The sequence below is a fragment of the Coffea eugenioides genome, chromosome 9, assembly GCF_003713205.1.
Source record: "Coffea eugenioides isolate CCC68of chromosome 9, Ceug_1.0, whole genome shotgun sequence".
NCBI classification, from domain to species: Eukaryota; Viridiplantae; Streptophyta; class Magnoliopsida; order Gentianales; family Rubiaceae; genus Coffea; species Coffea eugenioides.
The window spans coordinates 34118367-34135133 of record NC_040043.1 but is presented as its reverse complement, the minus strand read 5'-3'; the positions used below and the strand labels follow the sequence as shown (position 1 = coordinate 34135133).

At 36.4% G+C, this 16767-nt stretch overlaps 1 pseudogene; it reads right to left on the bottom strand.

Annotated features, from left to right (window-relative positions):
- LOC113782467 overlaps positions 1 to 16767 on the bottom strand; it is a 65576-nt pseudogene that overhangs the window by 23129 nt on the left and 25680 nt on the right.

The window sequence follows — 16767 nt, the reverse complement described above, 5'->3', positions numbered from 1 at the left end:
TGGCGGCACTAAATCCAGGCCCAACGTGATGAAGTGATGTTGGCGGCACCAAGTCCAGGCCCAACGTGATAAAGTGAAGTTGGCGGCACGAAATCCAGGCCCAACGTGACATTGTGAATGGTCAGTGGGATAAGACCCAATCCTGCCATCCAATTGGTCAAGAAATTGGATTTGATTTGTCAAGATACAAGAAATTAAATTTGATTTTCCAAGAAACAAAAAATTTGAACTTGATTTTCGCTTTTTGATTTTTGAATTTTTCTGATTTTTCGAGAGAATCTTTTTCCAAAAATAATTTGCCCCAGTGTAGGGCCCTTTTCCCTTCTTTCTTCTCTTTCTTCGGCATTGGCCTTCCACAACTCAGAAGCTTTTCGTCGACTTCAACTGTGAATACCTGCACAGGGGGCTTACATGCACTCAAATTTTCAAGAAAAAGGCAGCGTGATTGATTTGAAAGTCTTGCTTGAGTCTTTGACGAAATCCTCAAATGGACTATAAAAATTTGCCCCAGTGTGGGCTTATTTTGTGAAATCTTGGAAATAAAAATTTTGCCCCAGTATGGGCCCATTTGATTGCAAAAAATTGGTTTGGATGTCTCTCCATTTATTTGAACCAAGAGAAATCGCACCTTCCAAAACTTAGAAAGTAATCATATATTCAACGTGAAGAAATTTGAATGTTGAGTTCATGCAGAAATTTCCATGATGAATCTCTCAGAATATCACCAAATTACAGAAGATTTCTTCCTTACGTTTAGCATCGGTGCTCAGGGTAACGGATCACCATTTCTTGTTGGCTCATCTGTCAGGACCAATCAAGTGACTTTATTTTTGATTTGGAAATGGCTAAAGGAAAATGGGAGGTCAAGATTTGCCTCATTTTGTGCTCATTCGATATCACGTCTTCATGAAAGCAAAATAGTTTGTCACCCTTATTTTCCAAGAAAACTTAGTCAACATACAAGTTTGATAGGCTCGCAACAAAATGGGTAGAAACGATAGCTAAACCTGTGAAAACTGGTTATACTCCCATGATCACAAATGATTGATGGATTTCTTACGAGCATAATCGTCACTTTGGATTGTCATGAAGGAATAAGTCAACGATGGACTTTATTAGCTTGTAATGTGGCTTGAAGACGAAAGTTAAAGAAATAATTTTGGAATAATTTTCAAGGACATTGCACCGAAGATCACATTTTCTCAACATTGCCCCTATTTTGAACTCAAAAATCTCAGAATTTGTTTATCATTCACCAGGGACTTCAGCGTCGAATTTTCCTGCATTATCTTGCATTTACTTTTCTTGCTTTGCTTTTCGCCTCTTTTTCCTTTACCTTTTCCCTTTTTCAAAAGTGCCTCCGCGGGTTTTCACATGAAGAGCAGTGTCAACCTCATACCCAAGCAATTCAGAAATACAGCTAAAACTTCCGGCATCAGAAATTTCCTTGACAAGGCCATGGCAAAGAACAGAAGTCAGGACTTTTGGCTTTTTGTAATGGGGCCAGGTGGGGTGTTTAGAAAAGTTAAGGCTTGAAGGCAGATTTCAAGAGTGGTTTAAGTAATCTGAGATCGCATTGTCGTGTCAACCCTATTTTAGGGTTAAATCAGGATTTGCCCCAGTTTATGCTTACTTGAGGCTTTTTCTTTCATTTTCTTTCTTCTTTTGATTTTTCGGCTTTCTGCCATTCTTTTGAACTTTTCATAAAATTTGCCCCAATTTATTTTTGAACTGAGGTTCTCTTTTCTTCCTTTGTCTTTTGATTTTGTGGCTTTTCACCTTTTCACCTTTTCCACTTCTTGAAATTTCCTTTTTCAACTCAACTTGCCCCAGTGTGGGGTTTGCGATTCTCAGGGTTTACCAAACGAAGTATTTTATTCTGAAGGCTCAAAAGGGATAACTAGGGATAGAATGTTTGATTGGAAAAGAAGAGGGCCTGACCTTTGTTCCGTCCCTTACAATAACTCTGAAAGGAAACTTTCATTAATGCGAAATTTCTGGCATGTATCTGAATTAATTGACTGAGGAAGACTCTTGCTCATTCACAAGTGATCCGCCGGACAAGACTTGTCATTTTTCTCTTTTCTTTTCTTTTCAAAATTGAAACCCAAGTGGAATCAAATTTCCCAATTTGCGGTTCCCTCCTTTTCTTTTAGCATTTTTGTTTTTCCCTTTTTTTGGAAAATTCTCCAATCTCCCTCCCCAAAGTGGGGTGCGATCATATGTACACTCGAAAAGAACCACCAATTTTAGCTCAAATGAGGATGCAAGGGATGATCAGTGTTTAGGTTGTAGAAACGACGGCCAAAGCATCATTCTTACACCTCATGACAACCAAAGTAACGAAATGGTTATTAAAAATCCATTCCCCTTTTTGAAATTTGAAAATTGTCCAATATAGGGTAGTGATCATTAGGGCTCTTATTTGAAACGAAACTATTCTTTCAAAGGCTCGAATGGGAGAGCAAATGATAAAATCTGTATAGGTAGTGAAACGAATGCTCGAAGTGTCATTCCAAATTTTCAAAACAAACAAGGATAATGCACATTTTTGCTTTCACTTAGATGTGATTGAACCAGATTAGACACCTTGAACATTTTCAAGCAAAAGTTGCCCCAATTTGTAATTTATCAATCAATGTGACTGATTTTATTTTGGGGTTAAGTGAAGGAGAAAGGTATCTCATGGGCCTTCTGAGTGACCTCTTTTAATTTTATTGTGTAGCTCGGATCACCAATCTAGTGTACACAAGGATTTTAGAAAGCATACACTTACGAATTTTCAGACTAGAGGTTGAAAAAACTCTCAATTTGGTCTTATTTCTTAAAATTCATCATAAAATCTCTTAATGAGCTCAATAAAGAATGAAATATACATGAGTATTATACAAAACAAATAATTGTCTGAACAAAAGCTTCATTATTGCCAATGTTTGAAAAATTTTAAAAGCAATACATATGAGAAACATTCTAAAAAAATTCCTTTGCACATGTATACACATTTTCTCTCTTAATATCCCCTTTTCTTTGAGCAATGAAATCCCTTAGATGTTTTACACGAGCGCCTTCAGATGAATCTAGTAATACTTGTAATCTTCAAGCTTTATTAGATCAAAATTATCATCAGATATAGAAAGATATTTTCACCTTATTGAAATAATTTTATGAGTGCAGGGGGAAGGGGGGAAACAAAAGAAAAATACCCTGAGTTAGTAAGCAAGAATATAAAATGGATATGCATGTCTTATGGGGGAACCCTTTTTGTGCCAAGGGTAGGCCTAGCATGAAAATGCAATCCTCCAGAGCGGGCACTATACAATACCTGATGGATCCAATCAGCTTATGGAGTGAAAAATAATTTGAAAAATTTGGCCCATTGGAATGAGAAGAGACGTTTGTCAAAATGAGGACCTCGTCCGAAGAGATTGATCACTTTTGATCGATACAAGAACTTGCAAAAACGCACGGGTTTGACCTTGACGAACTTCCTATCGAAGAGATTGGAATTCGTTTTGACAACTTTTCTCAGTGAAACACGGGTCAAAACTCCAACTGATCAAATGGCTGGATGCAATGGATGTTTTTCTCAAAATCGACTAGGTTTTCCATTTTGAGATTCGACATTGAAACCCTAATTGGTCAAATGAATTTGACAATTTATTAAAAATCGACCGGATTACCCTAAAAAGGGAAACAGGTCAAATGAATTGAATGAAATTTAATTTATCCAAAATTAATCAGATCACCCTAAAAAGGGTAAATTGATCAAATAGATTGAACGAAACTTGATTTATTCAAAATCGGTTCGGTTGCCCTAAAAATGGGTAAATTGGCCAAATGAATGATTTATTCAAAAATCGGCCGAATGACCCTAAAAAGGGTAAATCGGTCAAATGAATTGACGATTTATTCAAAATCGACCGAATTGCCCTAAAAATAGGTAAACTGGTCAAATGGATCGGATGATTTAAAAAATTGACTAGATCACCCTAAAAGGGTAAACTGGTCAAATGAAATTGAACGAATCTGATGATTTGAATTCATTCAAAATCGATTGAGTTGACCTAAAAATGGGTAAACTAATCAAATGAATTGAATGAAATTGGTGATTTTATTCAAAAATCGACTAGATTGCCCTAAAAGTGAACAAATTGATTAAATGGACTGGATGAAATTGAGGAATCAGATGATCCAATGGACTGAATGGCTCGATGCATTAGTCTATGAGCCTTCTAAAATCAAATTTTGGCCTCAGTTTATTTATCGTCTCAACAGTGAGGAATTATTGGTGAATTTCTTCAAATTAATGTCCTTTTGCAAGGGATTTTTACCAATTTGATAAAATGGCCAAAAAGTGATTATTAAACACTCATATTCCAAAGATCGTCCCATGAAAATGATAGGATCCCACCTTACCTTGTGCACTACCCCTTTGGATGGTACAAAATGTAAACGTGCAAGTCTCCTTGGATTAAGTATCCGAGACACGGGGCGGTTTATTCCTAGCTCGAGATCGCCTAAATGGCATTTCCTTTCTATGGTTTATGCATGATGCCATTTATTAAAGCAGTAAAACATGCAATTTGAAATGAAATCATGACCTAAAAGGACCTTTTATACGCCAAGGTAGGCTTAGAATGCTATGCAATTATTAATCTATGAATGCAATATACCAAAATCTTTAAACGTGCAATAACCTATCTACAAGGGTAGGTTCTAAAAGAAGGTCATGCCAGACCTCTTATTTGCTAGAGTTTGTGAATGTAATGGGGACACAAAACCAAGAAAAGTTAGTTCAGCCAGATAAATACACATAACACATTGTAGCAACGAGATAAAACAATAAAATCAATACAAAGAAATAAAGCAATAAAAGGAAGAAAGGGGTTGGATCCCTCCCCTCGTGAGTAGTGTCCCTAATAAGGCAAGGTAGACTCTACCCTAGGCAAGCTATCATGGATGCATGAGGTATTGGCTCACTAATGCTTCTAGACTCGATAGGTTTTAGGTCCCCGAGCCTTCAGACTTGGAAACCAAGGGTCATCAATCCCAAGGTTCTTTGTCGGTGGCTCGAGCGATTCCCCAGACATTGCTACGCACACATCGTGTCACGGCTACATGTCATGAGTGAATCTATCAAAAATCCTCAACCTTCGACTAAAAGCTAAAGGCTATGAACCCAAAGCTTAAAATGGAAGGTTGAGTGACCCCTCGGATCATGCTACGCACACATCATGTCGCGATCACAAGTCCAAGTGAGTCGCCTAAAATCCTAATAGGGTGGAGTGGCGTGACAAGCCACTAAAAGAAAAATAAAAGAGGGGTGAAAAATTAAAGCGTATGCACGTATGCTAGTGCTCGTTTGGAGGGGAGGGATCGAGAACCAATGCAAAGCAAAGCAAAGCTCGTTTGGAGGGGAGGGATCGAGAACCAAGGCTCTAGGGTATGTCCCCCACCCAAATGCAATGCAAAGCGCGAGATAAAACAAGTACAACATACATCCAAAACAATCAATCATACATACGTGAGTGAGGGAATAGTTTGATATGCGCGCGAGGCAAAAAGTCCTAAAAAGGAAAATTGCAACCCTAATATCCAAATGCTATGCATAAAAAGGGTAGAAAAAGGAAAAGAATAGCCAAATCAGATGCTTGGACCCACTTAGGAAGTCCCCAGTGGAGTCGCCAACTATCGCGCCCCACTTTTTGATGTGTGTGTGGTGAGTGTGTGTGTGTGAGTGTGAGTAGTGTGTGGAAATGACAATAAAAGGCCATGGGACTTGAGAATGCGACGATTTGGCCAAACGAAGTTCAAAAAGGGTTTTTAATAGAAAAATGGAGTCGCCACTTGGTATAGAGTTAGGGTGTACCAAGTCACCCAAAGAGTGCTTTTTTTTTTTTGGAAAGTGAAATAAACTAACCCTTTTTAGAACTTTTAGATCTACGTAACCAAAGAAAGGGATCGGGGGTCACATTTGATAAGGGAGAAGGCAAAGGCAAAGCCTAAGGCACTCCCTCACCCTAGCCAAAGCTAGTTGCATGACTTAGCCCCACTTTTCCTAATTTTTCTACCCAAGGTATGTATCGCATGTTGGATATGAGTAATGGATGCGAAAAGGAAAGAAAAATGCAATCCTAAATCTAAAATGTTTCTCATGAGGCTTTTAGGTCCCAACCACATGAATTGTGGTGGCCAATAAGGAAAGCTCTCGAGGAAGTCGTGATTGATGCAAGTGAGGACTTAAGTGCAAGTGTGCAAGTGCGAGAAAATAAAGGTGTTTTTGTGTGCAAATGAATGAAAATAGGATAGTAGATACATATAAGTTCAATAAATAAGTGATAGGAAAAGTGTGTGAACATAGCATGTGGATTGCAAAAATATAAGTAGTGAGAAAGTGTGAATAAAAGAGTGAGAAAAATGAAATCAGAATGAGAATGCATGAACTTAGGGGAATGCATCAAGTCGGGTACGGGAATGACTCCTAACTTTTCGACTTTGATTTTCCCTTTGATTGGAAGGGAGAACTAGCGTGCTAAGGCTATTGAGTAGCCACACTCGCTCGTTTCCCTCATCGAAAGGGGACCCTCAAGCAAATGTACCCTATAACTAGCATGAAAATGCAAAAGTCTAAAATGAAGGGGAAAGGGTGGAGGAGCCTGCCAAATGATAAAAACTAAAAAAAATGCATGAAATGTAGTGAGCATGCAAGTATGCACTAACCAAAAGGGACGGCCTATTGGGTCTAGCGTTGGACTAGCCCTTTCTATGAATTCCTACTAGCATTGGACTAGTGGAAACGAAACAAAGAACCACAACTAGCGTTGGACTAGTGCTGTGACGGGAAAAGGGGCCACTACTAGCGTTGGACTAGTGTGGTGACGTGCATTCATCCATCATATTCGTTCATGGCCATGGAAAGCAATTAGACATGCCAAACACTCATAAACACGTAACACGTAACACTTAGCATGCTCGACTAGATGCAAAAGCCTAATAAAGCACTTAATACATAACACATAGGCATGCAACCAAGCTAATGAATCTACTACATTTGCTAACTAAAACAAAAGGGGAAGGGGAAAGTGGACCAAATTGCTCGCCAAGCCCTATCTATTACAAGCCAAGAGGTGTACACATACCCCATAATGTATAACTTAAACAAAATCAAAAATAAATGAAATAATTGAAAGGAATTAAGGAAAGGCAAAGAAAGCGACGTAGACATGCATATTCACATAACACGTAGGAGCACGTAGGGTCAAATGAAGTGCAAATGAGGGATAGAGTGTACCTCCCTTGAATTGACGCCTTAACGGAGTGAAATCACTTATTTATCCTCCAAAATAAAAGAAATGGTCAAGGTACCAATTTACTTGGGAAAATTAAAGAAAATAGGCAAACTCAAGCTCACTTGGTCATAAAGCCCCTAAAGTCATGAATTAAATGCAATTGAAACAAAGCATAGTAATTAATTAAAACAAACAAGCAATGAAGTTGTAGAATTAAAATTGTCAAGGACCAAATTGAGGAAATTATTCAATTGGTTGGGTCATAGTGAAACAAAGGGGAACTTGGGGGTTGGAATGCAATTTTGGAAAGATTTTTCCATGCAAAACCCATGCAAAAGCTTACGGAAGTATTAAACTTCTGCAACTACAAGAATGAAACATGCTTCCATTTTGTTTCAAAGCTTGCTGCAAATCCTTTTTCTTGCAAGGATATCAACCTCAACACTAATTTTGATCAAAAATCTTTCAACCAAACATTCAAAGCTAATCTAAGCATTGTAACACACGATTTCAAAATTCAAACAAACCCAAATATAGAAGAAAACTGATGCAAAGACACAAAGAAGCTCATGCATTCAGCAGATTCCAGCCACGGCATTTCTTTTCATCATGCAAACCAGATTTTATCCAACCAGAAATTACTGATGACCTTTGACATCAAGTTCCCAATCACACAGAGGACACTTCGGTCAAGTTACAAACCCAAATCAAGTGCTTGACACAAAGCCAAAGCTTCGGCCATCTAAGAAAAGAAAGGGTATTTGCGCATGCTGCTGCAACATGACCAAAAGCTTTGAGCTCGTTGCAGCAGATTTTATGCGCAGGCTTCTGCAATTTTTAGCAACTTATCAAGACATGAAAACCAGCTTTGAAGTTATTCCAAACAAACATGGCTGCACATCCAAACGAACAAGGAACATAAAAAACAACATGTAAAAATTCTGGACAAGATGTTCGTGTGACAGTGGCTTAGCACCCTGGAATTTACTTTTTCATTAAGCATTTGAACATGATTCAAGCATTTCAGCCCCTAAGCGTGCAAACCCAACGCCAAATCATTCCATTTCTTCCATTCAAACAAGATTAAGCATGCAATTTATACGCAAAAAACTCAGTGAGCAGAGAGGAAGACAGCAATGAAAATGCAGCAGCTTTTTTTTCGTTAACCACATACAACATGCAAATGAACCCTCAACTAGCAAAACTTAACCTTTTACTGCCGAAACAAGACAACAGCAAAATAACTACTAGAGCTCAAGAACAAACAGAAGAAAGGAAAATAGATCCAGCTCAACAAAAGGCAGCGGCATGCGTAACTTGCGAGAGGCCAAATCCTGTCCATGTTTATCATACAAAACATCGAAAGCGTTTTCTACATTCTCAGCCGCAGCTTCAGAAAACCAAACCCAAATCTTTGTTAATCTTACTATGAAACCCATGAAAGACTAGAGTAAGCACAGCCGTGAGTAACCATAGAAAGGGAAAGAAAATTATCTGTCTGCTTATAGGAAGTAAAACGGCAAAGCAGGACTCGGCATAACAGACAGCCATGAATATCATTATACAACCTTCAACACCTAACCATCTTTGTAACTCTTTTACCCAAGCCATCAAAATCAAATCTTTGAAACCAGCAGAAATCACAGATGACACCCATTCCATTTCTATGAAGGAAAGAAAAACGCAAAACTGATGTTTTCTTTTTTAGCTCATGAATTTCCAATCAAACGAATTCAGAATACAGCTACTGGATTTATGATCTATCTTATAAGTTCAGACCAGACGAAAAACAATGGATTCTAGTGACCTCAAATACTAGGCAAGAAAACCACGCTCCAGTTTTTTAGAAGAAATAGACGAGAGCAAGGTTGAAGCTACCTCTTTTGCTGCTTTTGGAGTTAAATCACCGTGGGTATACTCGGATTAGCCGAACCCAGGTTGCAAACTTTGACAGAGGGCCTTGAAGCTCCGAGCTTTAGGCTTGATCTCTCTACGGTTTCCTTCGATGGGTTTCTCTTCCTCTCAACCCGTAGCTTCCTCACCTTCCTCCTATCCGTTTCAGTTTCTGTCCAATGCTTCCGCCGCTATCTCTCTTTGGCTAACTCCTGTCACTTTCCTTTCCTTTTCGTTTTGCTCTCTCTAATGCAACCCCCCAAGCCGTCATCCCCCTTGCTCACTCCCCAAAACCTAGCCACTCTCTTGATTCTACTCTCGGCCGTCCCCTTCTGTCTTTTTCTCTCGCCCAACTCCTTCGCTTTTTCCCTCTTTTCTGTTCTGCTTTTCCCTGAAACCCTTTTCTCCAAAACTCCTCCCCGCCGCCGCTGCTTTCTTTTTTTTTTTGCTTTTATATGGAACCAGTAGCCCCCAAAACCCTCACCCGAATGGTGAGGATGAAGGGCTTACCCTTGCCTTCACATCCACCTTCCAAAGGGCATCCGTGGCTGTCCTTTGCACGCTGCAAAAAATTGCAGCGTGCATGCCGCGACACATTTTTTTTTTTTTGAATATTAATTAAACAAGATTTATAATAAAGCTAAATAATAATAAAAAACAATAACTTAAGTAATATCACATCAAAATATACAAACTAGAAACAACAAAGTTGCCATTTTTCAATCTTTTTCGTTTTTTCACTTTCCATCTTTTCTCACTTTTTTTTCATTTTTCAGGAAAACATTAGACCTGTTTTTGAATGCTTTTTCTTTCCTTTTCTTTTCTTTTCGAGAAATTCTATGCTAAAACTCCAAAAATAAAATAAAATAAAATAATAACATAAAAATAAAAACTGACATGACAAAATAAAAAGTAAAAAAAAATAAATAGTAAAAGAAATTACACTAAAATTTTGGTGTCTACATATACACACCAAAATGTTCCAGCAAAAATGATAAATACACGAGTGTGCCTTACTTTCATCCAATAAGTCTCTTGACATCAAAGATAGTTCTTTCAACATTAATATCGAATCAGTCTTTCGCTACCAGCAAATGCAATCCATGATGGCTTAATACGATTCCTTGGTCATTTGCTGTGATTTCAACATGACCATTTTTGTAAATATGAGCACATGTATAGGTAGTTCCAAGATCTATTCCAATGACTATTCCCAATTTTGCAGCTTATTCTTTGGTGATGGAAATTGTAGATAGACAGCCTTTTGCACCGAAAAATATTATTGGAAAAAGTAAAACTCTTATGTATAGTTTTTGAGAGAAAAAAACTAAAACACTGCAGGATGAAGCAATTCCACACTCATGATGAAATCCACAATTACTCGAGCAACCGTGGGATTGAAGAGTTCGAAGAGCTTGCTCAAACATTGTGGTGACCATCCCAAGAACAAGTGGAAAAAATAAGAACTCATTTAATTTCAAGAAAATGAAATGAACATCAAGTATCAAACTAACAAACAGTGCAGGAACAGAAGAAGGATATGAACTGCGAAGAACAATCTGATAGATAGCCTAGTGGTTAATGGTTTTTTTTCCCATCTCCCTTTTTTCTTCCTTCCCAATCCTTCCTTGCTAAAAAATGGCTTTGAAAGTATCAAATAGTACCTATCAAATTAGCGAACTGAGTTAGTTTAAAGAAGATCCTATAATAGTTATTCTAAAAATCTTTAGTCACTTGCTACGTGAGGAGGGCGTGGCAGATAATAACTCTTTGTTTTTTGGCTCATTTCGAATTGATATACTTTTTGGCTTAATTGGAGAGAACTAATTTGAATCATTTCCAACCAATTTACAGATAAAAAAAATTTCATTTATATTAGAAAGCCGCAAGATTTTTCCAAACTTTATCAACCACGCTGCATATCACATGATATTATTCCCATTCAATTGTTGATGGAGGCTTGGAAATAATATCTTGAACAACTCGATTTACACCACGTACACTATTGCATATCTTTCTTGCAACAACATCAAGGAAATTGTGTTCAAAATTGTACCAGTCAGCAGTCATCCCATATTGACTTGTGACAGCTCTCAATGCAACAACATGAGAATGTGTTCTTTGATCACCTTGAACTCCAACAGACCTTATGGGCAAGAAAACAGCAAAAGCTTGCTATATTTTAAAAAAAACAACCAAACCAAATCAAACCAACCTTTACTAATGATTCTAAGAAAAACCCACTTCAATTTTGCCAAGAAACAAATTGCAAAACAAATGATACAGGAAAAGAAACATCCAACTTCATAAAACTAAACAAAAAAGCCATAGAAAACAACAGAAAACGTAAATGGAGTTTGAAAGTGATATTCTTAGAAGGGTTCAAATGCAACTAAATAGGGACTTAACTGAATGAATTATGGATGTTTTAGGGTCGAATTACGAAGTTCAGGAACTCTGGGGCTAAATTACAAAAAAGAAAATGGAATGACCGGAATTGCAAATTTAAGCAAACGATCGTCTTCCCCAAGCAGATTAGGCATCAATCTTCTATTTAGACCTTCACTCGGGCATTTTAACAAACAGTACATGGGCATAGAAGGATCCAGCAATTTTTGCTCAATTGGGACTGTAATTAGCCCCCCAAAATTTGTCAAAACACAAGAGATTTCAGTCCAAACAACATACAATAGCATACAATCTAAAATCGTTAGCAATCAACATGAAGTTGGCACTGAACAAACGCACGACAAACATGCTTTGAGACTTTTCAATGTTCATACTAAAAATGGAAAACTAAAATTCAAAGAAGGCAGACGGCTTATAGCGTTTGCTTGGCGAAGTCTGCAGGCGATGGTGATGGTCGAAGGAAGGTGCGAATGATCAGGCGGCTGTAGCTGCCATGGTAGCCGCGCTGGAGCTGGGCGCCAGTGGTGGGTGGCAACATGAAATCGAGGAGCGACAGTGAGAGAGAAAGGCCGTGCGGGAAGGGGAGATGCGTCAGGCAGCTAGGCGGCGCACGAAATGGAGGTGCCGTGGCGGAACTTGGAGGCGGCGGAAATTGGATGAGAGCAGAGTGACGGCAGCTATGGAGATTGCGCGCTGTGATGGCCGATGAGCGGCTGTTGCTCTGTATTTTCTTTGTGTCCCCTCTAGGCCAAGACCTTTCTCTGTTTCTGGTTTCACTTCCTCAATCACCAGCCCCCAAATGAAACTTTAGTCTTTTCCTTCGTTCCCCTGCCGACGTCCCCCTTTTCTTCCTCGACAGCTAAAAGATTTTGGGCAGAAATTTGCAAAAAATATTGTAGAATATTAGGGATTTGGAAAAATTGGGAAAAATGTATAGGAGAGAGAAAAACGAACCTTTCCAATGAAAACCTTGCCCTTTAATGCTGGACAGCCATGGTGATGCTAGTGAGAAGCCAGAGAACGGATTTGTTGTGTGGGTGAAGGTATCAGGTGCCGTGCGGAAGCTCTGTTTTGTGCTCAGTGCAGAAGCTTGTTTGTTTCAGCTCGGTGAAAGTTTGTGTTGCTCAAGTGTTCCGTTGCTTTAACTCAGACCAAGTGTTCCGTTGCTTTTCTTTTCAGAATGTGTTCCGCTGCTTTGGTCTTTGCTTTGCTTTGGATATTGTTTTTGTTGCGCGGCACTTTCACTATGATTTGATCAAAATTTTGACTTCACTCATTTTCCCTCCATTTGATACCAAAAATCATGTTTTTTTCTGGATTTGTAATATGGTTTGAACCATAGATTTTTATGCTATAGTATTATTCTTTATTTTTTAGCAAAAAATAAAAATTTTCATCAACATAGGTGGCAAAATTTGTTAATTTCATATAATTGAAAATGTACTTTTATAATTTGCTAATATTTTATACTAATTTCTTATAATTGCAGCACTAAAGAACATCATGTAATTGAAAATAATTAAACTCAAATTATATGGTTATAACATAGTTTCAATAAAAATAATCATTTTCCCAACATTTGAGACCAATCATCATGCTTTTTTTATTTTTAATTTGGTTTGAAGCATAGATTTTATTGCTATAGTATTATTCTTTATTTTTTAGTACAAAAACACAAATTTTCATCAATATAGGTGGCAAAATTTGTTAATTACATATAAGTGAAAATATACTTTTATAATTTGCAAATATTTTAGCCCTGCAATTTTTTATAATTGCAGCACTAAAGTACATCATTAATTGAAAATAACGAAAGTCAAATTCTATGGTTATAACAGACTTTCATTAAAAATAATCAAATGCTATTAATAAGACATTATTGTTAAGTCAAAATCAAAGAAAATTTAGTGATGACATAATGTTATCACTAATTTATTCAAGATTATAATGACAAGAAAAGTCGTCACTAATTAAATTGCTAGTTTTTAATATTGTCAATTGCTAGTTTTTAATACTTTTGTGAAAATATTGATAATGGTTGAGAAAATTTTGTTACATTACTGCAAGTGATAAATGTACTTTTGTTCTTTTTCAAACATTTATTTTAATGTTTAATTTTGTTTAAAACTATTGTACTAGTATAGATTTGCAAAACAAAACTTAAGTTCTCAATAGTTAAAAAATTCATTACAGAGAAAACACAAAGTAGTAGTTGCAAAATGTGTATAAATTACAGATATTTTAATGTGTATAAATTACAGTTTATTTTAATGTTTAATTTTGTTTGAAACTATTTTACTAGTATAGATTTGCAAGACATAGATTTATGGGTAATTTCTTTTTTTTTTGCTTTCACATATTTAATTTATGTTAAATACAAAACCTACCAGTTTCCCTTTCATAAAAATATTAGTGCAACACTTTTTGAATTTTACTTACAAACATTTATGTATTTAACATAAATTAAATGATTCAGAGTGAAATGCCCATAAAGAGCAGAATATTTGTTCATGTAATGGAGGAAACCCACAAAGAGTTGGTACTTTATGGGCCATTTCTTTTTTTAAAAAAATTTAATTTATGTTGAAAAGATAACCTGCCAGTTTTCGTTTTGTAAGAAATCAGTGTAACACTTTTTGAATTTTACTTACAAACATTTATAAATTTATCATAAATTATATGTTTGAGAGTAAAATGCCCATAAAAAGTTGGTACTTTAAATAGATAATGCTCATTTGCCCATAAACTACACTCCCTGAAGGCTATTTTGTTAATTACTTTGTAGTACTTTGTTATTCCTTTGCTAATACTACTTGGCATGTAGTACAAAGGATAAATCTGGCATAAATTTCTTATTCCATTGATAAAAAGACCTGCCTGCCTTATAACTATTGTAATGAAAGATATATCTTTAGAGTTTATAACAAATTATTACTTAAGTTTGAGAAAATTATAAAATATTTATGCATAGTTTATCAAGATACCATTCGCAATTTCCTAATAAAAAAATAGGGGCTAAATTGTAAAAGCTAGGGTGCCATAATAGAAATAATAAAATTGGTGTATTACATATGGGGGTTAAATTGTAAAAGTTAGAGTGCCATAGTAGAATTAATAAAATTGGTGAATTACATATGGGACTAAATTACAAAAGTTAGGGAGTAATAATAGAATTAAAGAAATCGGTGCACTACATATGGGGCTAAATTGTAAAAGTTAAGGTATCATAATCGAATTAATGGAATTTTTTACAACATTTGGGGCTAAATCGCAAAAGTTAGGGTGGCACAGTAGAATTACAGAAAGTGACTTAGAAATAAGTACTTTAAACAGTGACGATTAATTCTTGTCACTAAATCCAAATCGGTAGAGTGACAGTGACGATATTAGAAGTTGTCACTATATAGATCATTTTAGTGACAACTTTTTCAAGGTCGTCACTGAAGACTTAGTTGCTTTGAGCAATTATGACAACTTTCCTTGTCGTCACTAAACAACCACGTTTTGTGACGACTTTTGTCGTCACTAAAAAATGTTGTCACTAATGACCATATTTCTTGCAGTGTAGTTTGTGACGAAAATAACGGGTCGTCACTAAACATTTAGTTGCTTTGATGCAATTATGACAACTTTAGGTGTCGCGACTAAAGAAGCTCCTTTTGTGACGACTTATTGTCATCACTAAAAAATGTTGTCACTAATAATTTTTTTTTTTTAGTGATCAGTGACGACAACAAAAAGTCGTCCGTAAATAGGCCAAGCAATAGTGATGATGTTCTTAATGTCGTCACTATTGTGTGTTCTAAACACTCCCGCGCTCTTGCTAAAACTTGGCGGGATATTACTAGTTACGACTTAGAAAAGTCGTCACAAATGAGTTGGCTCCCATTAGAGGTTTGTGACGAGTTAGAAAGTCGTCAATAAAGGATCCACTTTTGTGACAACTTTTTTTCGTCACAGAGAAAAGTTGTCACTGATGACCAATTTTCTTGTAGTGAACTTCCATAAGTCAAGATTTGCAAGGTTGATCGTCACTTACTTTCTTAGATGATTAAGGCAGAAATTTCGGTCCTCTTTGCTCCAGAAAAATCGTGGATTTGAAGCTCTTTTTGTAGCTTGAGTTGCTCTCCAAGTAGATTGCAAAGTATGGTTAAAGTTTGAAGTGATTTGGTGAAAATTTAGTGATGAAATAAAGAAGAACTTGGAGGAGAAATTTGGTTCTTTTCTTCTTGATATGCACAGCTGGAATGGAGCAAAAAAAGAGTGTTTTGGGCTCTAATGAAGCTTCCAAGATAATCTAAAATGTGTGGCTCTAATTAATTCAAAAGTCAACTCTTTCTCCCATGCGCACACGCGCGTTTTGTGCTCGATTCTTCTCGAGTTTGTTGCAATAGTGCACTAAACCTCTAATGCACTTACATTCATACTATTATTATTCACTCTTAATGGTCTAAAAATAAAGGTCTAAAGTCTCTCAATTAATCGCGCGCGTAAAAATGCGTACTTCCGATTTGTGCGCGATAAAGTGAAATTTTCAAAAAAAATTTCTAATGATAGTATAACTAACTAACATTTGAACACTTAAACATAAAAATACCTATTTTAAGACTAATGTACAAGTCTTAAAATAATACCTTTTATAACTAATGTACCTATGTATAACTAACTAACACTTGAACACTTAAACATAAAAATACCTATTTTAAGACTAATGTACAAGTCTCCAATTTTTCAAACTCATTGTACTATCAAATCGGTTATTGCTTCCAAACACGCATTCACTATTCTCACTTAACGAACTTTCAAATTTTTCGAGTCCTCACAAGCTAGATATACATTTGGTATGAAGACATTGAAATCCAATTCAGTCGTTTTCATTGTCAAAAAACCAAAATACAGAAGTACAACTTTGTGGTAGAAAGCTGAAACAAAGTTTTGACTAGTTGATGGTATTTTGATCATATCTTAGTCCACAGAACTCTAAATTGGATGATTCTAGAGGCATTGGAAAGATAATTCAATGGGCTACAACTTTAATGTTTTGTACAAGAGCCAATTTGGCCTTCATCATTGAGGAAATAGTAGTTGAATTGGTGTCCTATGCATAGAAGTGAAAACGCGACTTCATGAATACGTGGCTTGAAGTCACGTATTCTCACCTGATTTCTGCAACTTA